The following is a 21642-nucleotide window of genomic DNA, read 5'->3' on the forward strand; positions in this document are numbered from 1 at the left end:
TCTAGGTCTTACTTTGCAAATTTTCCAGTACCAGAAATCCCAGTATGTGTAGTCTGTGGTGAAAATGGGTGCATTGTGATGGTGGTGGGGAAGCATATGATTTCAAAATGTTTAGAAAATGCTGATTTAATTTAACTACAACTTTTTTATACTGGAAGACACCTCAACATTAAAGAAAAGATGTATGTACTGTGCATATTGATGTATATTATTGCATTATAGAAGATAGGAATAACATTAGCATATTTGTTGAGTGTTTGTATGACTGTAGTGTTTGTACTTTTTTTTGCCATCAAGATCATTGATGAGTCATCCATGCCTGCATGATTACATTGGCTCTGGTTACCTCTTTTCTTTTTCAATATGGGGGTGAGAGACAGAGATAAGAGGAGAGATACCATAGCACCACTCCACTGCTGGTGATGCTTCTCCTGTAGGTGCTCCCATGTGACAGCTGGTGCTTGTCCCCAAGTCCTCACACATGACACAATGTGTACTCCCTTGGGTGAGCGTGCTGCCCACCCCTATAGATTACTTTTACACAATGTAATTTGCATAAAACTGCTATTGTATCAAAGGTAACACAGTAAGATATACTTCCTTAAGTTAAACTTAAGTTTAAGAATGAATTCAAATATTTTATATCAGTTACATAGCTATTTCATATGTTGATAATAACATTACTTTTCTTTCTTTCTTTCTTTCTTTCTTTCTTCCTTTCTTCCTTTCTTTCCTTCTCCCTTTTTCCTCCAGGGTTATTGCTGGGGCTTCTGGTGGCCATTTTTCATTAAAAAATTTTTTAAATTATGTTTACTTATTGGAGAGAGACAGCCAGAAATTGAGAAGTGGGAGATAGAGAGGTATAGAGAAAGATATCTGCAGCGTTGCTTCACCATTTGCTAAACTTTCCCCCTGCAGGTGGGGATCAGGGGTTTGAACCTGGGTCCTTGCACATTGTAACGTGCATTCAACCAGGTGTGCCACCACCTGGTCCCCATTTTTTTCATTGGATAGGACAGAGAAAAATTGAGGGGCAGGGGAGGTAGAGAGGATAAGAGACAGAGAGACACCTGCAGACCTGCTTCACCACTCATGAATCAACCCCCTTGCAGGAGCTGGTCGGGAGCTGGGGGCTTGAACTGGGATTCTTACGCACGTCCTTGCACTTTTTACTATCTGCGCTTAACCTGATGCACCACCATCCGTCCCCCATAACATTACATTTCTAATTATGTGGTAATTTAAGCTCTATAGTCATGTTCAGGTATGAAGTATGACATTTAGAAAATAGGGTCACAATAAATTTATTAGCAGTAACAAGATACGGTATATTTTTATTGCCCAGTTACAGAATTGAAGTCTGTGATGCACTATAAGAGGCTCATAGACAATGAAATTAATTTTTATCTGAACATACAATATACTTTCACATAAATTGTTCAGTAAGTAGTTATCAAGTAAAATAACTAACATGCCTGGCATGTTTATACAGTGGCTGTTTCGTTTTTTTTTTTTTTTTTTTCATATATCAGTGTTTATCTACCCAAGCAATAAGGGTTTGTGGTAACTTGCAATGAAGGCTTAGACTTAAAAAAAAAAAATCATCGTAAAAGAGCTTGATAGAATTAAGAGCCTGGGAGTCGGGCTGTAGAGCAGAGGGTTAAGCGCAGGTGGCGCAAAGCACAAGGACCGGCATAAGGATCCCGGATCGAGCCCCGGCTCCCCACCTGCAGGGGAGTTGCTTCACAGGCCGTGAAGCAGGTCTGCAGGTGTCTTTCTCTCCTCCTCTCTGTCTTCCCCTCCTCTCTCCATTTCTCTCTGTCCTATCCAACAACGACAACAACAATAATAACTACAACATTAAAACAACAAGGGCAACAAAGGTAATAAATAAATAAAATAAACATTAAAAAAAAAAGTACGGGACTTTGATCAGGTCCCTCTAAAAAAAAAAACAACTTATTTTTCTGCTACCCAAGTCTAGGATGTTTCAAAGAAATCTTTAATTCTGTGTTTTATTGGGTTGTTAAAAAAGTCATGATACATTTTTGCATAGGAAAACAGAAAAATATGTGTCATGGCTTTCCAGCAGTCCAACCTAAAGTGTAGTTTGTGTAAAAGGGAATTCCTAGAGATGTAGAAGAAAGATCTTGGTGACCTAATAATCCGAGAAGCAAGTGAAAATGGAATGCTGGCAATTCTAATTTAACCACATATGTTTAGAAATAATTTTAAAGCTAGTTATTAAAAGTGAGTTTGCTGTGCAAACTCTGTTTGACATATTCAAGTATTTCTGGTATCAGAACATTGTGCACATAATAATCTGCTCATTTATTGTGTATTGTATATTTGACAGTTAATTAGAATAAAAGTAATTCTTAACCCCATTAATCGACTCATCTTCAGTTCCAGATTTAGATGCCCTCCCCAATAGTGAATTATTATGAATTACAAATTTATGAATTTGGAGGACTTAGAATTAAATTTCCTAGAGATAAATACTAAAGAAGAGTTCACTTGTGCAGAGGTGTTTTTAGCATTTGTCGTGGCATCATTTTCCCCCTTAAATAGAAATTTTCGTATAGACAAGAAACCAGTTCTTGTTCATTTTGTTTTCACTACTTATCAGTGTCAGAAGTACAGTAAAAGAAGCAGTTAGTAAATGTTCACTGACTATCTATCAATGTATTTACCTTCCTTAAGGCCTTAATGCTAATTCTTGAGTTTCTAATTTCACTAAAAAGGCATTTACTTAAAATTAGAATCATTACAATCATTCTATTTAATGATTGACTTATTTATTCTATTACAACCTGAAACATAGGGTTTACACTCTAATTCAGAGTTCTTGCCCTGTGCTCACTTACATGCTTTGAAATAAATGATACACAGTCCAAGGGAAGAAGCTCAGCTGCAGAAAACATGCCTTACTTATGCGAGGCCATGGGCTCCATCACTGCATAAAAACAAGAATGACAGAAACAAATAGAATATCATTAATGGAGCAGTGATCTGGTCTCTCTCTGTCTATCTAAAGAAAATTGGATATATATACTACATCTATTTCACTAGATCATGTTTGATTCTCAAAAGGACTTGTTAAGAGAATCACAATTGATAACCTCTTTGGAACTCACTCTCATTTCTGTAGACTCTTCTCATTCTGTGGAATTATTTCTATTACCTTTAGGCCACTAGCTTCATAGAGCATAGTATTCATTTCAGGCATCACAGCTTCTGCTAACAAAGAGAAAGTGGCAAATGTTGAACCTCTGGCTCTGAAAAAATGATGTGTGTTTATCTAACGGTATTACTACCTCATATGTAGAAAAATTCTCACCATTTTCTTTTAAGTATTAAGCCGTACTTGCAAGGCAACAAATTTGTAAAGTGTGTGAAATGTTGAAAATCATCTACTTTGCTTTGTTGTAAATTAATTATCCATTTTCATTGTAACTAACCTTTTCCCAATATAAATAGGACTTTGGGGGACAATTTACTTCTTTAAAACAGTTTATACGTACCGTAGTCTTTCAAGATCAATTTAATACTTTAATTTTTTCCTAAGGTTTCCCCCCTTCTTTTTGATATGTTTTTTTACCCATTTCAGCCTCAGGATGTTCTTATAGATAACTAGTTAGTATAAAATTGTCTCTTAGCTTTCTGATTGTTGATTTCATTGTAAATAGACGGGCAGATAGTAAGATTGGGATAAAAACTAGACTCCTATGGCAATCAGCTCATTCTGTCTTAAAGCTATTGTGAATGCTTTATTTTTATAAAGGACAAAGACTGAACATAAATATTCTGTGTGGGGTAGAAACAGTTGACCTGATGTGTAGGAACTAGAGACATTGGAATGATGCCAGGAAGATTTGGGGAGTTGGAGAAGTTAGTTTATAATTCAAGGTGATCATGAAAAATGTTAAATGCACTAACAATTTAAAATACTAGAAATAAACTTATTAACGGTAGTTTTTCTAACATAGTAAATATGATTTTCTTTGATGAAATATTTTGTAAGCTAATACTCTTAAAAGATAGAGCCATTTGGATTTCAACAACAGCAAAACACTCAAAAAAGTAAATAAATGAGTAAACTTGCAATTTGCTTTTAACCATTAAAATGTTTAAGTTGGTATTGTAAGTGAACCTTCAATGATCTTTATTTGAATCTGATAGTAAAGTATTTTGTTATACCAGAGAGAGCTGGTATAACATAATTTAACTTTAGATCAGGACTTATTCCAAAACACAAGCATCCTATTGATTCACTAGCGCACTAGGATTTAGAAAAACACAACCTTTTAAGGTACATTTTGTGGAACTGGCAGTACACCCTGTGGTTTGGCAGTCTAGTCAGAAGGATGATACCATGCTGACTATATAACTAGATCTTTGAACATTATTCTCAAGGGTGGTAAATGCAAAACAAAGTAATATCAACTGGCACTTAATTCTGCAAGTTCCCTGCTGATTTGGGTATTCAGTGAAATGGAACTCTTCCTGACAGGAAGTCAGCCTCTGAGTATGGAGACATCTGAAAATGAAGTGTGCTTTAATTTGGCACCCTGCTGTTTTACAACTAGTCTTTTAAATTTGGGATTAGGAGGAGAGTGGGAGGGATGGGGGAGGGGGCTATATGAATGGTAATATTTCAAGTATAGCATTTTTTGGTTTGTTTTCATGCAGTTGTGAATATATGTCTATTTTCTTTTCTTATTACTTGGTTTTTGCCAAGTCCTTATTTGTCTATTTAAATGGATCCACAGAAACTCATGTATTTATTGTAAGTTTGGGTTAAAAGAATAAATCTCGATACAGTCTTTAATACCAAACTCTAATAATTTATTTCTATACTTTCCCCTACAAGTGGTATACAGTTTTATAGATTTTAGTCAGAGGAATGTTACTGAGATCCAGATTGAAGTCTAAATCTACTGTTTAGTGTCCACACTAACTGCCTCAGTTAGCTCTGGGGTAAATAATTATTTTTGCACCTTTTTACTCAGACATATCTATTATGTACTAGCATACTTTGAGGTAGGACATTTATATATTAGCGATTGCATTGTGCATTTTCTTAGGGAACTATCTGCAGTCAGCTTCTACTTTATAAATGTGAAGAGACATGTATGCCTGTCGTTTTTTTTTTTTTTCTTCCACACAAAATCTGAAGTTTGAACTTTGACATAGACCTGCATAAAATAGAGAATTTCTACCTGAAGACTGGTTTTGTTTTTCTTATAGTTGCTGGAGAGGGGCTTTGTAATTGTAGATTATATTTCCATCTATCCTTTCCATTTTTCTGCCAAATGTGAAAGGATAACAATGTTTTGCATAGGTTCTTAAGATGCTGAGGTCAGATAGTACAGACAGTAGATTTAGAATTACAACAGAGGTGTTTTTTTTTCTTTCCATTTACTAATTGAGTAAATTACTTACTAAAGATTGTTTTTATTTAGTGAACTGGGTATAATGAAGATTATATTAGTAATAGTGTCAAACCTATGTAAAAGATTGTTTATAGCCAAATAGATTTGTAAGTTAGAGGTATTCGGTTCTGAATCTTAATGTTTTTATTATTATTATTCATTTATTGCTGCCAGGACTTCCACTGGAGTTTCATACCCATGCAAGTCTGTACCCCCCTGGTGGACTTTTTTTTCCCTCCAGACACTGAAACAGGGAGAAGGAGAACACCACAGTACTGCTTCACTTGCTCATGAAGTTTGCCCTTTGCCTCGTGTTCCCATGTGGTGCTAGGAACTCAAACCTAGGTCTTTGAGAACGCTAAAGTGTGTGCTCTACCTAGTGAGCTTAAATTAATTGGATTTTCAGTTGCCTCATAAATTCAGTTGATCATTTTTAATGGTGTTTCATTCATTTCTACTCTCCTTTCTTGTGCCCATTCTAATCATTTGTATCTGTGAAACCACAGAGCATTTGAACTAGGAGAGAATTCATAAGTTAGTTTAGCCTTTACTTTTCATGTGGGCAAGATTTATAGGTGACATTGATATTTTCTGTGCTCCAGAAGGAGATTCTACTACTGTTTTCAGTACTTGCTATAATGACAGCTCCTTTTGGGAAACTCAGTAAGTATACCATATTGCTGAGAGATTTTTTAGCATTGTAAGGGCCACTACTATGATTTTTTTTAGGGGTCTGTTTCATATGTCTTAGTGTTCTTTATTTATGCCTTGGCCATAATCATTAAATGTTGCTTGATGGTGACTATTAACTTGAGGTCTATCAGGAGGAGGGGATGAGGAAAGGTTAAAGGGGATGTCATTTGAAAGTGAATTCTGTAGACTTATTCCTGCATTGGGGAAATGAATTTTGTCGCTTTTTATTGACTTCTCTTTCCTTCAGTTGATCCTAACAAGTTTGGTTTCCTAGGAAAGTCTCTATATTTCCTTTGCATGAGGACTTGTAATTTGTGTGAATAGTGCTGAGGCATCTGACAAGTGTGTTGTGCCATTTTCTGATTAGTTTACAAAAAAATACAAACTCTCCATTCCTAAACCTGTTCCCCATAATCTTTTGACAATCTCCAGTGTCTTTGGTTTTGTATAGTGAGAATGAGAATATGTACTAATTATATCAGTAGTGGGTATACAGTACACTGTTTTTTATCATTTTTGAAAATTATGTGTTGTGTAATTAAGTTTTCATTTAAGACAGCAGGGCTGTCTTGTTGAGTCTGTAAGATTATTTTACTAATGGCACAAGATTGTGAGTACATTTGTCTTTTTTTTTTTTTTTTAATGTGGCACCAGGAAGTGGACTCATGTCTTCATGCATCCTTAATACTGATGAGGGGTCTCCCAGGTGTGGAGTTTGGTGGTTTTTTTGTTTTTGTTTGTTTGTTTGAATTTTTATTTAGAGAGAGAGGAGACACCCCTGTACTGCCCCACTGTTGAAGGAGCTCCCCATGGATTTCTTAGTTGGTGCCAGGTTTGAGCCAAGCACCTCACTCATGGTAATGTACCTGCTGTACCAGGTGGGTGGGCTGTCTTCTAGCCCCTAGTATTAACTTCTTACTGGTCCTGTCTCAGAGCAGAGATTGTCTCTTTACCTAGGAAAGTATATGTATTTGCTGGCTCACTGACTTGACTACTTTTATATTCATACAGCATTATTTTGTAAAAATAGTCTAATTTGTGAGAGGATTCTGTTATAAATTAAAGAAGAAAAAAAATGAGTTCAGCTAGAGGTAGTGAGAAAGTAAAAATGAGATATTTTTTCTTTTATTTCCCACGAGGATTCTTAGCAGGTTCCTCTCCCCACCCCTCCCCTCCCCCTTTCCTTTTTCCTTTCCTCTCCTCTCCTCTCCTCTCCTCTCCTCTCCTCTCCTCTCCTCTCCTCTCCTCTCCTCTCCTCTCCTCTCCTCTCCTCTCCTCTCCTCTCCTCTCCTTTTCCCTTCCCTTTTCCCTTCCCTTCCCTTCCCCTCCCCTCCCCTCCCCTCCCCTTCCCCTTCCCCTTCCCCTTTCCCTCCCCTTCCCCTCCCCTCCCCCTCCCCTTCCCCCTTCCCCTCCCCTTCCCCTTCCTTTCCTTTTTTAAAATCTTGTCTATTTAACATTTGCTGAAATCTTGCTCAATACCAAGTTTTTAAAAATATATCAGCATGATTGTTTTTTTTTAATTTAATTTATTTATTTTCCCTTTTGTTGCCCTTTTTTTTTATTGTTGTTGTAGTTATTGTTGTTATTGATGTCGTCGTTGTTAGATAGGACAGAGAGAAATCGAGAGAGGAGGGGAAGACAGAGTGGAGGAGAGAAAGATAGACACCTGTAGATCTGCTTCACCACCTGTGATGTGACACCCCTGCAGGTGGGGAGCCGGGGGCTCAAACCAGGACCCTTACCCAGGTCCTGGCGCCTTGAACCACGTGTGCTTAACCTGCTGAGCTACCACCCGACCCCCCCCCCCCCTTTTTTTTTTGTAAACCAAAGCACTGATCAGCTCTGGCTTATGATGGTGTAGGTGAATGAACCTTGAACCTTGAACCTTGGAGCCTCAGGCATGAGAGTCTGTTTGCATAGCCATTGTGCTATCTGCCCCACCCCTAGTAGCTTTTAATTTTATTTATTTGATAGAGCCACCTGCAGCACTGCTTCCCTACTACAGGAGGAAATGGGGACTCGAACCTGGGTCCTTCCACATTGTAACATAGGCACTCAACTGAGTGTGCCACCATTCATCTGCAGCTTTTCTTTCTTTCTTTCTTTTTTTTTTTTTTCCTTTCTTCCTCTTTCTCTGATGGAGACGGAGTGATTCATAAGGAGAGTGAAAGAGGAGAGATACTGCCAGCATTGTTCTACCACTTGTGAGCCTTCCCTGCTGCAGGTGGGGCCTGGAGCCCTTGACCTGGGTCCAATATGCATGGTAATGTGTGCATTCTAGCTGATGCACCATGACCTGACATCTGAGGATATTTTTTAAAAGAAGCTTTCTGCATCTTAATGATAGCATAATGGTTATGCAACACAACTTTCATGCCTGAGGCCCCAAACGTTCTATGTTCAATCACCATACCACCATTAGCCAAATCTGAGTAGTGCTGTGGTCTTTCTGTGTATCTTTCTTTAAAATAAATATTAAAAAAACTTCAGTTATAATTTTTTAGTATTATAATATCTTTTTTGTCATGTAATTTTTTTATTATTTATTTATAAAAAGGAAACATTGACAAAACCGTAGGATAAGAAGGGTACAACAACACACAATTCCCACCACCAGAACTCTGTATCCCATCCCCTACCCTGATAGCTTTCCTATTCTTTACCCCTCTGGGAGTATGGACCCAGGGTCATTGTGGGATGCAGAAGGTTGAAGGTCTGGCTTCTGTAATTGCTTCCCCGCTGAACATGGGCGTTGACAGGTCATCCATACTCCCAGCTTGCCTCTCTCTTTCCCTAGTAGGGTGGGGATCTGGGGAAGCGGAGCTCTAGGACACATTGGTGGTTATGTTAGCATAATGGTTGTGCAACACAGCTTTCATGCCTGAGGCTCCAAATGTTCTGTGTTCAATTCCCATACCATCATTAGCCAAAGCTGATTATTGCTCTGGTCTTTCTGTATCTCTCATATTAAAATAAATATTTTTAAAAATTCAATTATAATCTTAAAAAAAAAAGCTGGGGGCTGAGTGGTGGCGCACCTGCTTGAATGCACATGTCACAATGCGCAAGGACCCGGGTTCGAGTCCACACCTGCAGGGGAAAGCTTTGGGAGTGGTGAAGCATGGCTGTAAGTGTCTCTCTGTTTCTCTTCCTCTCTATCTCCCCCTTTCCTCTTGGTTTTTGGCTGTCTCTACCCAATAAATAAATAAATAAAGACAATTAAAAAAAAGCTTTCTATTTCTTACTGGCCTTTTAGCCAAATCTGAATTGCTTTACTTGACCATTTGGAAAAGCTATTGCTGCTTTTTTGCTAATTGTTAGTTACTCCTTGTGATAGCTGATCGCCACCAATAGCTCACCTGTGTGACTTTCAGTTTCATAATTAACTTAATAATTCTTTGAAGATCTTTTGAGTGTTGTTGTCTTATGGTTTTTATGTTTAGCAAATTAAGCTGTGTTTCTGGATTTGAAACACAACCAGTCACTACTTAGAAACAGCACTAAATAGTTCAGTTGCTAAATTTTTTCCAGTTCTTGTCATAATACACTGAATTTCTAAGCATGCTTTTTATTTCTTTTAAATATTTATGGACTTGTTAGAGAGTTCACTTTTCTTCAGTGTGCTGACCAGTACTACTCCCCCCACCCCTGCCCCCATTAGAATTCTTATTCATTTCCTTGTTTGCTTTTCCATCTGTAGGATATTTGTTCATAGAATAGCCAAAAGTTTTATGACCACTGTCAGTGAATCCAGATTCCTGTTTGGTATGTAATAAACAGGGGAGCCATTAATTGTGTGTTGTTTCCCTAGTGTGATAGGCTGACAAAATGCACCCCCGCACCCCAAGATAGCCCTGTCAAATCCCTGGAGCCTGGCCTTGCTTGGAAGAAGGTTTTTGTTTGTTTGTTTTTGTTTTTTAATGTTTAGATAAAGAATTTGGCTCTGAGTTGATGATCTTGCATTATCTTGGTGGATCAGACACACCATCACATGTATCCTTATGAAGAGGAGAAAGGAGAGAAGCGTGAACATATCAAAGAAAGCCCCTGACAACAAACACCCAGAAGTTGGAAGAGGCAGGAATAGAGTTTTCACTACTATCCCCAGAAGGACAGTAGCTTTGCTGACACTTTGATTTGTCTCACTGACACTGATTTTGGACTTTTGCCCTCCTGGACTGTGAGAGAGCAGATTTTTGTTATTTCTTTTTACTTTTGAATCTTTTAAACCACCACATTGTGTCAATTTGTCTCAGCAGCCACAGTAAACTAATAACAGCAAGCAACTCTCTGACCACCTCTGAGGGTTCCGAGGGCAGTGCTGCTCCCTTATTCATCCATCCCAATCACATTAAATTATGAATTGTTTAAGAGACATTCATACCTGCTATTATAAAGAATCGAATTTGGTCTGATTAAGAAGTCAGAAATAGAGATCCCCACCTTTAGAGTGTGTTGCAGTAGTTGAAGAGACAACTTGGACAGATTTCAATTTGTGAAGTTACTGACCCGGAAAAACTCAAAATAAGTTGGGATTGCATATATTTTCAAGAGAGGTGAAATTGATAGAAATAGAATATACTGCTGGAGAGATGCTGTGTTGATTGTTTCATCTGTCTTGGCGTATTTATATAGCAAATGAAAGTTACCGAGTATTTCCTATCACTCACTTTTTGGAAACTTGTAGGTCGAAGCATTGTCTTCATAGTGATATATCTTATCACTTGCCTTGGAACTTTCTTTTTTATTTAAAGTTCATATCAGCTTATATCCTATAAAGTGTTTTGATAATATTGAGAAAAATTATGGCATTATCTGTTTACTGTCAACTGTAAAACATTAATTCCCCTAATAAAGATTTTTTAAAAAGAATTACGGCATAATCTGAAGCTTATGATTTTATTCCTCTCCACCAGGGGAATCATTAGCACAGGATGATAATATATCAGTTGCAGCTGTTGGCAACAATGACGAGTTATTGTAGCATACAGTATAAATGTTTAATAACCAGGTGAGAGCAGCTGAGACAACATAATGGTTATGCAAGAGGACTTTCATGCCTAAGGCTCTGAGGTCCCCAGTTCAATCCCTGGCACCACCATAAACTAGAGCTGAGCAGTGCTCTGGTCTCTCTCCGTCTCCCTCTTTCTGTGTTTTTCTCTCTGTACCTTTCTCATTAAAGTAACATTAAAAAAAACTAAAAACACAAAGAAATAGATTTTTTTAAATTTTATTTTATTATTGAATAGAGACAGAAATTAAGGGTGAGGGGGGAGATAGAGAGAAAGAGACAAAGATACCTGCAGCCCAGCTTCACTTGTGAAGCTTTCCCCCTGCAGGGGGGGGGTCAGGGGCTTGAACCCAGGTCCTTGTGCACTGTAATGTGTGTGCTTAATCAGGTGTGCCACCACCTGGTCCCCCAGATTTTTTTAGTAAAAGAAATATCAGGACTTGAACTTTGTAGGTAGATGAAGCGTTACCAGTTCATAGCATAAGCACAAAAAGATAATTAACATGAAAATGCTAAAATCAAAGTGATATTATTTCACAGTGATTTCTCATGTAAAACTTTGAACACTGAAATTAAAATCTCACTTTATTTTAGCCTTAAGAATTGACTCGTTGAATACCTGGTATCAGTTTACAGTGGGCACTGCAGAGGAAGACCTCGAATGGTTAAACAGCAGGAGAGTTTTCTGCTTTTAGTTAAAAACTGCTGTTTTCTAGGTGCCTTATTTACTGCTTGTCTAATTCTTAGTGTTGTGTGCTGTGGGGTTGGGCATGCAAAAGTCAGCAGACAGTTCTGGTTTTTACATCTAGAGCTATTACTTGCTGTACAATAATAAAGGCACTATTTTATTGGGTTACTTGTAATTAACTTCAGCACTAGGCATTCATATAAATCATTCGCAATCTGTTTTCTTTAGATTTTTATTCTTTTAAACTGGTTTAATGTACTTGGTTTCTGTTATCTTTTTACGTATGGATTGGGGTTGTAATTGCTTTTTGGAATTAAGCTGTCAGAAACCAACATATATGTGAATTTGAGAAATGATTGAAGCAGGCTAATGAGTTTCATATAACATTTTATTGAGATTTGTTACTGAAATAAATAATCTGTAATAGTATTTTTGTTGTAAAACTTAATAAATATCCATTCTCTAAAATTAAAAAGTGTCTAGACTTTCAGAAAGTTGAAATAGTAGCAATTGTTAGTTTGAAAATAGGTATGCATTTTATGTTTTTCAAAGACCTGACCAAAAATATGAGATTTCTCTGAACTCTTTTCCATCAGGTTGACATTCTTTTAATTGCAAATATCTGAATTTTCATATATTTTTAATATTACCTTCTGATAAATACCATTTTATTTCAATAACTAATGTTATTTTGTGCTTACAATGTTTAATGGTTATTAGTGTGATATAAAACAAAAATGAAAGAGGTGTGCTTTGTTGGGGAGAAAAAGAAACACATATGCCTGAGCAAATTTAAGATATTTTTAAATTATTTATTTATTTATTTATTTTTATTTAAGAAAGGAGACATTAACAAAACCGTAGGATAGGAGGGGTACAGTTCCACACAAAGATAATATGTTTACTTTAAACTAAGTATTAGAGAAATAGGTTTGTTTTGGAAAAATCCTATTGTTTCATAAATGCTTGCAAAACTAGAATTTCAGAGATAAAGGGAAATTTCATTTTTTTCCAAGTATCTGCAAACCTTTGACTCTTAAAAGACAAATGTTAGGTGTACTTATGTGGGGGATGGGATGCATGAAGAAAGACGTTTGCATCCAATGTCCTGCCCATAGGGCTTTTAAAAATAATTCACTTAGTAAATACATTATATTATAGCTGGGCACATTAGGTGGTTTAAAAATCTTAAAATAATTAGCTGTTTTATTCTGTTTTAGTGGAAGTCTTTCATGTTTCCTCTCCAGCAGTCTCTAATGAACACTCCTTGTAATTTCAGTGCAGGCTTTGAGATTCCCTGAAGACTTGACTCCAGACCTCAAAGGGTAGCAATTGCCATATGTCTGGAGGACTTGAGTTGCCAAACAGACTGACCACGCTCTAATAGGACACATTTATGTAGCTCCTAGTGGTGAAGCACTGATAGGAGCTTAATGCTGATCATCTGTTGAGAGCTTGTAGCTGGAAAGGGTTAGAGCAACTTTTGTCACCTCTATTGAAATCAAAACTTCTGCATGGAGTAAGGGGAAATGTTGACTAAATAGATGCCTGTTTGTAAATTACTTGAAGGATTATTATTTACAGAGAATGTTTTTTTCTGAAAAAAGTTTAAAACCAGACTTTAAAAAAATTTTATTAGTAACTTAATATTGATTTACAAAAATAAAAGGTAATGGGTATAACTGCACCCGTCCCAAGAAATGGTGCTCCTAACCTGGGATAAAGAAAACTCAAGGGTGGGGAGTGGTTGTGGAGGTGATCGCATATGAGATTGGGGGTCGGAACACATTCTTCTAACATTTGAAGAACTGATGTGGGGAACTGGACTTGACTTTTTAAAATATTTATTTATTACCTTTTGTTGCACTTGTTTTTTATTTCTGTAGTTATTATTGTTGTTGTCATTGTTGGATAGGACCGAGAAAAATGGAGAGGGGAGGGGGAGATGGGGAGAGAAAGACAGATACCTGCAGACCTGCTTCACCTCTTGTGAAGCAACTCCCCTGCAGGTGGAGAGCTGGGGGCTCGAACCGTGATCCTTCTGCTGGTCCTTGTGCTTACCCCACCTGCGCTTAACTGCCTGACTCCCTTTGACTTGGTTTTTTTCAAACGAGGTAAATGAACTTGTCAGGAAGAACATTGGACTGTGTCATTGGGTGAATTCCCTTTTGAAAGAGGTTCAAACAGGCTGAGAAAATGTGAATAAGTGAGTAGAAAATCCTTTCAAGTGTTTGAAGCCACACTTGGCACATGATGTGTGCACAGTTTATATTTTCCTTCCTTCCCTCCTTCCTTCTTTCCTTCCTCCCTCCCTCCCTCCCTCCCTCCCTCCCTCCCTCCCTCCCTCCCTCTCTCTCTCTCTTCCATCCTTCTTTCTTTTTCTTTTCTTTTCTTTTCTTTTCTTTTCTAATTCTTTCTTTTTTTAAAAATTAAATCAGAAGCAATTCAAACAGCACATCAGAGGCCTGGAACATCTTGAGTTCTGTTTCAGTTCATCAGTGGATCATCTGTGAAAGCAAAATATGCAGGGTCCTAACCAAATTAGGAAACAAATGAACTAGATTTTGAATTTCCATAAGCATATGACCCAGGATCTCTTTTTACATATATATTTTTTAATTTTCCACCAGGTTATTGCTAGGACTCAGTGTCTGCATGACTTCACCATTCCCAGTGACTTTTTTTCTTTTTTGATAGAGGGTGAGAAGACAAAAGAGAGACAGACACTTACTGCATTGCTCCACTGCTAATGAAGCTTCCTCATTCTCACAGGTGGGGTTAGGGGCTTGAATCTGGGTCCTGCCCATGATAACTTGTACATGTAGTTCCATATCACTAGGGACAAAAAGTATAACCCATTTTTAAAAAAGATTCATAGATTAAATAATCTCGTTCAGTAATAAACAATTTGTAAAAGTTAAGAGGTAAAACAGACTGAAAAAACATTTTCAAATGTATAAAATAACAGATTAGTATTCATGAAATATATACATATATAATATATATGCATATAATATTTACATTGTCCATATATCCTACATATAGTCTTTTGGTGAGGTATAATTTACTAAAACCAGATTTTTAAAGGAGCTTGCAGATGTATTAAATTTAAAGTGGCTGTCTACAACATCAAGGGAATTACTATTTTTTATTTATATATAGTTTAAAACTATATGCTAAAAATTTTTTTAAAATATGCTGTTTGCACAGTTGATTATTTCATAAATCCAGTGAATAGTTTTCTCTATTCATTTCCTTGCACAATAGCTTTTTTTTTTTTTCTCTCCAGGGGTTATTGCTGGGGTTCAGTGCCTGCACTAAGAATCCACTGCTCCTGGTGTCCATTTCCCCCCCATTATTGTTGTTGCTTGTTGCTGCTGCTGTTGGATAGGACAGAGGGAAGAGGAGGAGAAAAAAAAAAAAAAGATACCTGCAGCCCTGCTTCACTGCTTGCAAAGCAACCCACTTGTAGGTGAAGAGCTGGGGGCTTGAGCCGGGATCCCTGTGCTGGTCTCTTGCCTTTTGCACTATGTTTGTGTAACCTGTTGTGCTACCACCTGGTCCCCTCAAAAGTATTTTTTATTCTTTTTTTATTTTTTACCAGAGCAGTGCTCAGCTCTGGCTTATGGTGGTGCAGGGGATTGAACCCAGGATTTTGGAGCCTCAGGCATGAGTGTCTCTTTGCATAACCATTATGCTATCTACCCCAGCCCCAAAAGTATTTTTTAAATAAGCAGCTATAAAGCCAGACCATTAGATCATTCAGCTTTCACAGAATGTTTTCTCCCATAACTCATTATGTATATACATAAGGTGTTTCATTTATAGACAGAATAATATTTGTACAAAGTGAATATACATGTTATATGTGTAGGTTCACAAAATAATTGAAACCAAAACTTGTCAAAGGGGCAGTGTCTTAGTTGTCTCTTCCAATGTGTTGGTTTGTTTTATTTGTTTTTTAAAGAGAATGGAATAAAACCCATCCTTTCCTATTAAACTGTATTCTTTCCTGCTATGTGGTCATGCTAGTTGGTGTTAGATTTGCTGTTGAGAGAGTGCTGACACCAGGCTCAAACACTGTTGAAAAGTTCTTGATAGTTCACTTTGAGCACTTAAGATTACTATATCTTTTCCATGAACAAGTTTTCTCTAGTTTTGACCTTTAGTCCTTTGTCTAATGTGGTTCTTAGTTTTTATGTTAATACATTCCCTTTCACTCACTTTATAAAGGTGTAAAAAATACTATTTTAATTTTTAAAACTTTATTTTACTTGATAGGACAAACAGATTAAGTGGGGTGGGATGGGAGATAGGGACAGGAGGTAGGGAAAGAGACAGAGACATACCTACAGTGCTACTCTGCCACTCATGACCCTTTGTAAGTGGGTCATGGGGCCTTGAACCTGAGTCCTTGTGCATGGTGACTCACACTTAACCAGGTGCACCACCACCCATCCCCAAATCTGTAAAATCTTAAAAGGCTAGCAGTGATATTTCATTGAAGAGTACAAGCCTTTATATAACTGTTTTAGTCATTTTTTAAATGAGAGAGAGAGAGTGGGTAGAGACACTGGTACTCCTCTCTCATATGCTGTTCTGGTGATCCATTCCAAGTCTCAAGCTTGCAAGGCATGTGTTACACCACTGAGCCACCTCCCTGGCCCCTGCATTTTCATAGTTTGGTACGAAAAATTAAGCTGATCGAAGTCGAGGGTTTTTTTTTTTTTTTATTGTTGTTGGCAAATCATCCTTCATTTATTTAATTCAATCATGTTAACATCTTTCCTAAACCATAGTGCTATTGCTCAGCTTTGGCTGTTTGTCGTGTTAAAGACTGAACTTGAGCTTGTCAGTACCTCAGGCATGACAGTCTGTTGCACTATAGATAGTGTTTTAGAATGCATATATATGTATATTTTGTTGGTAGAGAGGAGTAAACTTCACTTAGTTAATGAAGACATTTTCCTTCCAGTCTGAAAAGGTTTCTACTGTACCCAAAAGTAGGTTAGAAATTGCATGCAACTCTTAATTTATTCAGTAGGTTTAACTAATATGAACTATCTTCATTGTTTTGTCTGACTTTAGAGCATTATTCAGCTAAGAATATGTTTTAGTAAAAATTGGCTAGTCAACAATTACAACCATAGGAAGTGATAGCCAATTAAATACAGCTTAGATCAGGTATGAAATTATTGACTCTTGTTTTGTTTTGAGCTCTTCCTTTCCAAAGTGCTGAAATGTGTTTTGAAATTACTTAGTTGCATTAGTGGTTGGATTTGAGGCTTTTAACGTGTTTTTTCATCAGTGCCTTTGGGAAAAGAATAACCAAGACCTTTAAACATACTGTGCATTTTGTATCATTGTATAATTATAAATACTGTGATGAAATATTGAAATGATCATGAAAGACGATAACCATTAAGCTTTTCTTTCAACTATTAAAACTCACTACAGGTTATATTGAACTGTGGTTTATGAAATTGTTTAGACTAACACCTTCTTTGATAATTGTCTCTGCAGTGGAGAAAAATGTTTCAGGGTAGTACAGCTAATGAATCTTTGCAGTCTGACATCTTAATATTATAGAAAATGTTTTAGTACTGAAAAAAAAACGTACTAAATCTGAGTAACAGTTATATTAAAAATTAATTTTCTACCCTCATGGGCTTCAGATTATTTTTATCTGGATTATTTATTTTTATTTTTCTTATCTTAGTGCAATTCTGGGCAATGAACCCAGTTGTTTTGTATACTTGATACCACTGAGTCATTTTTCTAGCCACACTTCCATTCTATATCTTTATGTAAAGAGGGAAGAAGGGAAGAGAGAGACAAAAGCCCCTCACCAATATCCTTGGAGCACCGCCTTTTATTTCTTGGTATTATCCATAGTGTTCTCAGTGTTTTGCTGGTGAATAAACCCAGGGCTTCACACATGGAAAATATGTATTCTACCACTTGCTGGACATATGTTATTATTTCTTACCCAGATGTAATGATTATTTTTTTAATTTTGTTGCATGGAGTGCAATGCTTTATTAATACTACCAATTTGTAATGAGCCTGGTTTATAGATAAGTTAAAATTTGATATCTTTGAGAAATATGAGGTTTTATTCCTAATATCCAAAAGCATAAGATTTGTATTTTCACTTCAGTTTACGCTTATTGTATTTTTAACAAGTGAGAAAGTTTTATCCCTGATAAGTTACTCATAAGTTAACATATGTGAGTTTATAGATTATTCCTGAGTAAATAAGAAGCCTATATGGATAGCAGTAATAAAGTTAAAATACAAAGTTGAGTTTTATGTGGTACATATTTTACTTTAATATTTTTAATATTTTAGAGACAGAGAAATTGAGAGAAGGCCTGGAGCAATAGAGTTTGGAGAAAGATACCTTCAGCAGTGCTTCTCTGCTTGTGAAGCTTCTTTCTCCTTGCAGTTATGGACCTGGGGTCTTGAGTCTGGGTCCTGGACCATTGTAAACTATAACCAACCAGGTGCACCACTGCCTGGGCCCTGTTGATAAATATTTTATAGTTGTACTAACATTAGCATGATATATTAGCATCATGACATGTTTAAAGTATTTGCAAAATTTAAATATTCGACTTACGACTTTTACATTTCAAGTAAAAGTGTATGTACAAATAAAATGAAATTGAAATGATGCTGACCTTTCCACTGGATTTTACCTATTTTATCCATATACCTTTGACTTTTGCACACCTTATGAATGTTCCCAATTGCAGGCTTGTATCAGACAAAATAGGCCCAGAAAAATACTAGCAAATGTTTTTTAAGTACAGTGTATCTGATCTGAGCAGAGGCCCTCTTGCCTTTCTTCCTGTTTTATTTATTTTTTTCAATCTACTAGCGAGAATAATAAATTTTGAGTGTCAGGTGAGGATGCTCACATACCACCATGCACAAAGACCTGAGTTCAAACCCCCATGGGTTAAGTTTATATTTTAGTTTGTTCTTTTGAGAAGGGTGGAGGGTGTGGCAATATTATTCTAAGGGATATACTCCTTGGAATTTTATTCCTTGCCTTTGCAGTAATGACCGCAACATAGCTTTTTTTCTGAGGTTTATAAAAGAGCACATAAAAGATATTATGTAACTAGGAATTATCTTTTTATAAAAGGTATTATGTAACTAGGAAAAAATGGGGCTCTTTGCTTTTAAGGAGCATACAGATTCTGTAAGGTTTAAGATTTTTACTCCTGAAATACATGTACCTGCACAATGTGTTTATATAGACACACAGATATATGATAGATTCATGAACTTTTATCAGCTAGAGCTACATTCTTTCTTATAGGCCTAACCTTACCGAATTAACGCTATTTTAGATAACTATTTAAAAATTGACTTGAAGGGAGACTGGGAGAGAGTGAACCTGGTAAAGTGTACATTTGACCATATGTGAAGACCTGGGTTTGTGTGCCTGACCACCACATGGGAACACATGCACCAGGGAAGCTTTACAAGCAGTGGAGCAGTACTATCAGGTTTCTCTCTCTGCCTAATGTTTTCTCTATGCCTCTCCCTCTCTGTTTCTCATCCTTTATCTAAAAAAGAAGAGTCCATCAGGAACAGTGGAGTCATACAGGCATGGAGCCCCAGCAGTAACTCTGGAACCAATTACTTAACTTACTTATTCTGCTCAACTATTTTTCTTCTTGAACTTTTTGAAAGTTAACATAAAGTATACTTTAATTATTTTATTCCACTATTTTATTTACTAATTCTCAACTTTTTGAAAGTTAACTTAAATGATAACTGTTAATTATTTTATTCCACTGTTTTATGTATTTACTAATTCTTATGCTGGTATGCTATAATTTTTAAATTCAGAAGTAGTCTAGTCAAACTCACTGCTCTTTCTGTTCTCTTTCAAATATTAATCATCCACTTTTATGATAGAATGTACTATTATTTCCTAGTCATACTGAACTTGTAATTATATCTTCCTCTTTTGGGGAGGGCAGTACATCTTTTTTTTTTTTTTTTTCAGAGAAAACCTCTGCTCTCATGATTCTGTTTATTTTCTTTTTTTAACTTCAGATTCCCAACAATCTCAGCTTACATGGCATTTATTGATATAGGAGAAAGGGCAAGATGCAAACAGGCTCATTTAGTGTTGTTTTATCCGGGCTGGCTTCACGGGCGGGTAACAGAGACGACCAGAGACACACGGCTGGGCTGAGAACGCAGTTTAATCTTTATTCACGAACAGGCAAATCACCACACCATGTGCTTTTCTCCATCATCCTCTCTCCACCGCTGCTGCTGGGACTCTGCCCACCCTTAGCATAGGGGGCGGGGAGAAAGCGGGGTGCAAAACTAGCAAGGGCCAAACCAATTCTTCTCAGAGGTCAGGGGGAAGCGAACATACCAACAGTTCCCCCTTCTGTTTTTAACTAAATGACCACAGTATCAGGGGTGTGGGATGAACAGAAACCTATATTGTACAGGCATTTTCAAAAAAGAAACTGGCACAAACATGGAGAAACATGTAAGCAAGTAACAAGAACCAGTGTGCTGCCAAGGGAGGGCCTGAGGGGGCCATTTTTTTTGCCTCTGTGGGCAAAACTTTATCAGCTTAAAAAAAAGACATTTCCTGCCTCTGGGGGGGCGTACTTGCCTCGAGGGGCATTTTATAGCATGGGGGCGGGGAACGGCCTAGAGTCCCAAAGGCAGCTGGCTGCAGTCAGTGTTTGAGAAATACAGCAGCACTTTTGCACTTTTGTGCAAAGGGTCTAAGGGTGTACCCGTGAGTCCAATAGGAGTGCCAGTCAAAAGCAGATGTCCACGGAAGAATGCCAGGGGGTGGCGCATTGTATGAGGAAGGTCCGCTGCCAGAATTCTGCTTTTCTGTAGAAAACTTGACAGCTGCAATTTACTTACTATGAAACAAACTTGTAGCAGGTTAGAAGTTTATCACAATTGATAACTATTACAATTAGAAGTCTTTTTTAAAATGATTTTAAGGTTGGTTAAAGTTTAAACAATAGAATGTGAAAAGGTAAACATGAGAATCAAGGAAAGAAAACTTCAGGCATGAGAGTCGTTAGCATAGCCATTGTGTAATCTACCATTTCTAATAGGGAAGGTAATCTAATAGGTAATCTAATCTAATAGGGAAGAGTTTTACATATCAACAAGTCTATTTAACCTTTTGTTACACCCATTTAAGATGGAGACACACCCTAAGTGTGCGCAGGTTTTGTTTAGACCAACTTAGCTAAAATATATTGATTGTTAACTAATTTTTAAATGTAAATTAATTTTATGTTTGTGAGAATTACGTTGAAAACCTTTTTCATTTAACTTTGCCTGGTAAGAATTTAGCCTTAAAGTTATATTCTTAACCTTAAAGTTAACGTTACCAAACTTTAAACACACACATACACATGGTCTTCAATACACAAGGAGAGAAACTTTTGTTACGAAGACATGCCATTTTAAACACGAATTTAGATCTATACTGTCTTAGCCGTTCTGGGAGTGCGTTGTCCAGCGGTGGCCTCTTGGGCAGCTTCACTTCTAGGAATTGCAGGTTGCGATCTCTGGACAAATCTCTGTGTATTTTAGCTCGTCTGCCTTCAGACCCAAGCTGGAGATCTCGGCCAGGGAGCCCAGTTTTGGCAGGGAGCCTGCGGTCTCTGGGTGGCCCGGGATCTGCCCAGACTTCATAGCACGAGGGCGGGCGGGCCAGCCTTGCAGAAGGCACGGGCTGAGGTGCCACGGGGTGGCGGCCAGGGTAGGCTGCCGCGGCCTTGCCCCATGGCCCTGCCATGTCT

At 37.2% G+C, this 21642-nt stretch overlaps 1 protein-coding gene and 1 pseudogene across 3 annotated transcripts in view; one reads left to right on the forward strand and one right to left on the reverse strand.

The window, feature by feature from the left end:
• LRBA (LPS responsive beige-like anchor protein) overlaps nucleotides 1-21642 on the forward strand; it is a 554160-nt gene that overhangs the window by 169525 nt on the left and 362993 nt on the right. The gene's annotated exons all lie outside the window — the stretch shown is intronic.
• Nucleotides 9821-9973, reverse strand: LOC132534811 (small nucleolar RNA SNORA11; annotated as a pseudogene).

Source organism: Erinaceus europaeus, chromosome 19 (assembly GCF_950295315.1).
Source record: "Erinaceus europaeus chromosome 19, mEriEur2.1, whole genome shotgun sequence".
Lineage (NCBI taxonomy): Eukaryota > Metazoa > Chordata > Mammalia > Eulipotyphla > Erinaceidae > Erinaceus > Erinaceus europaeus.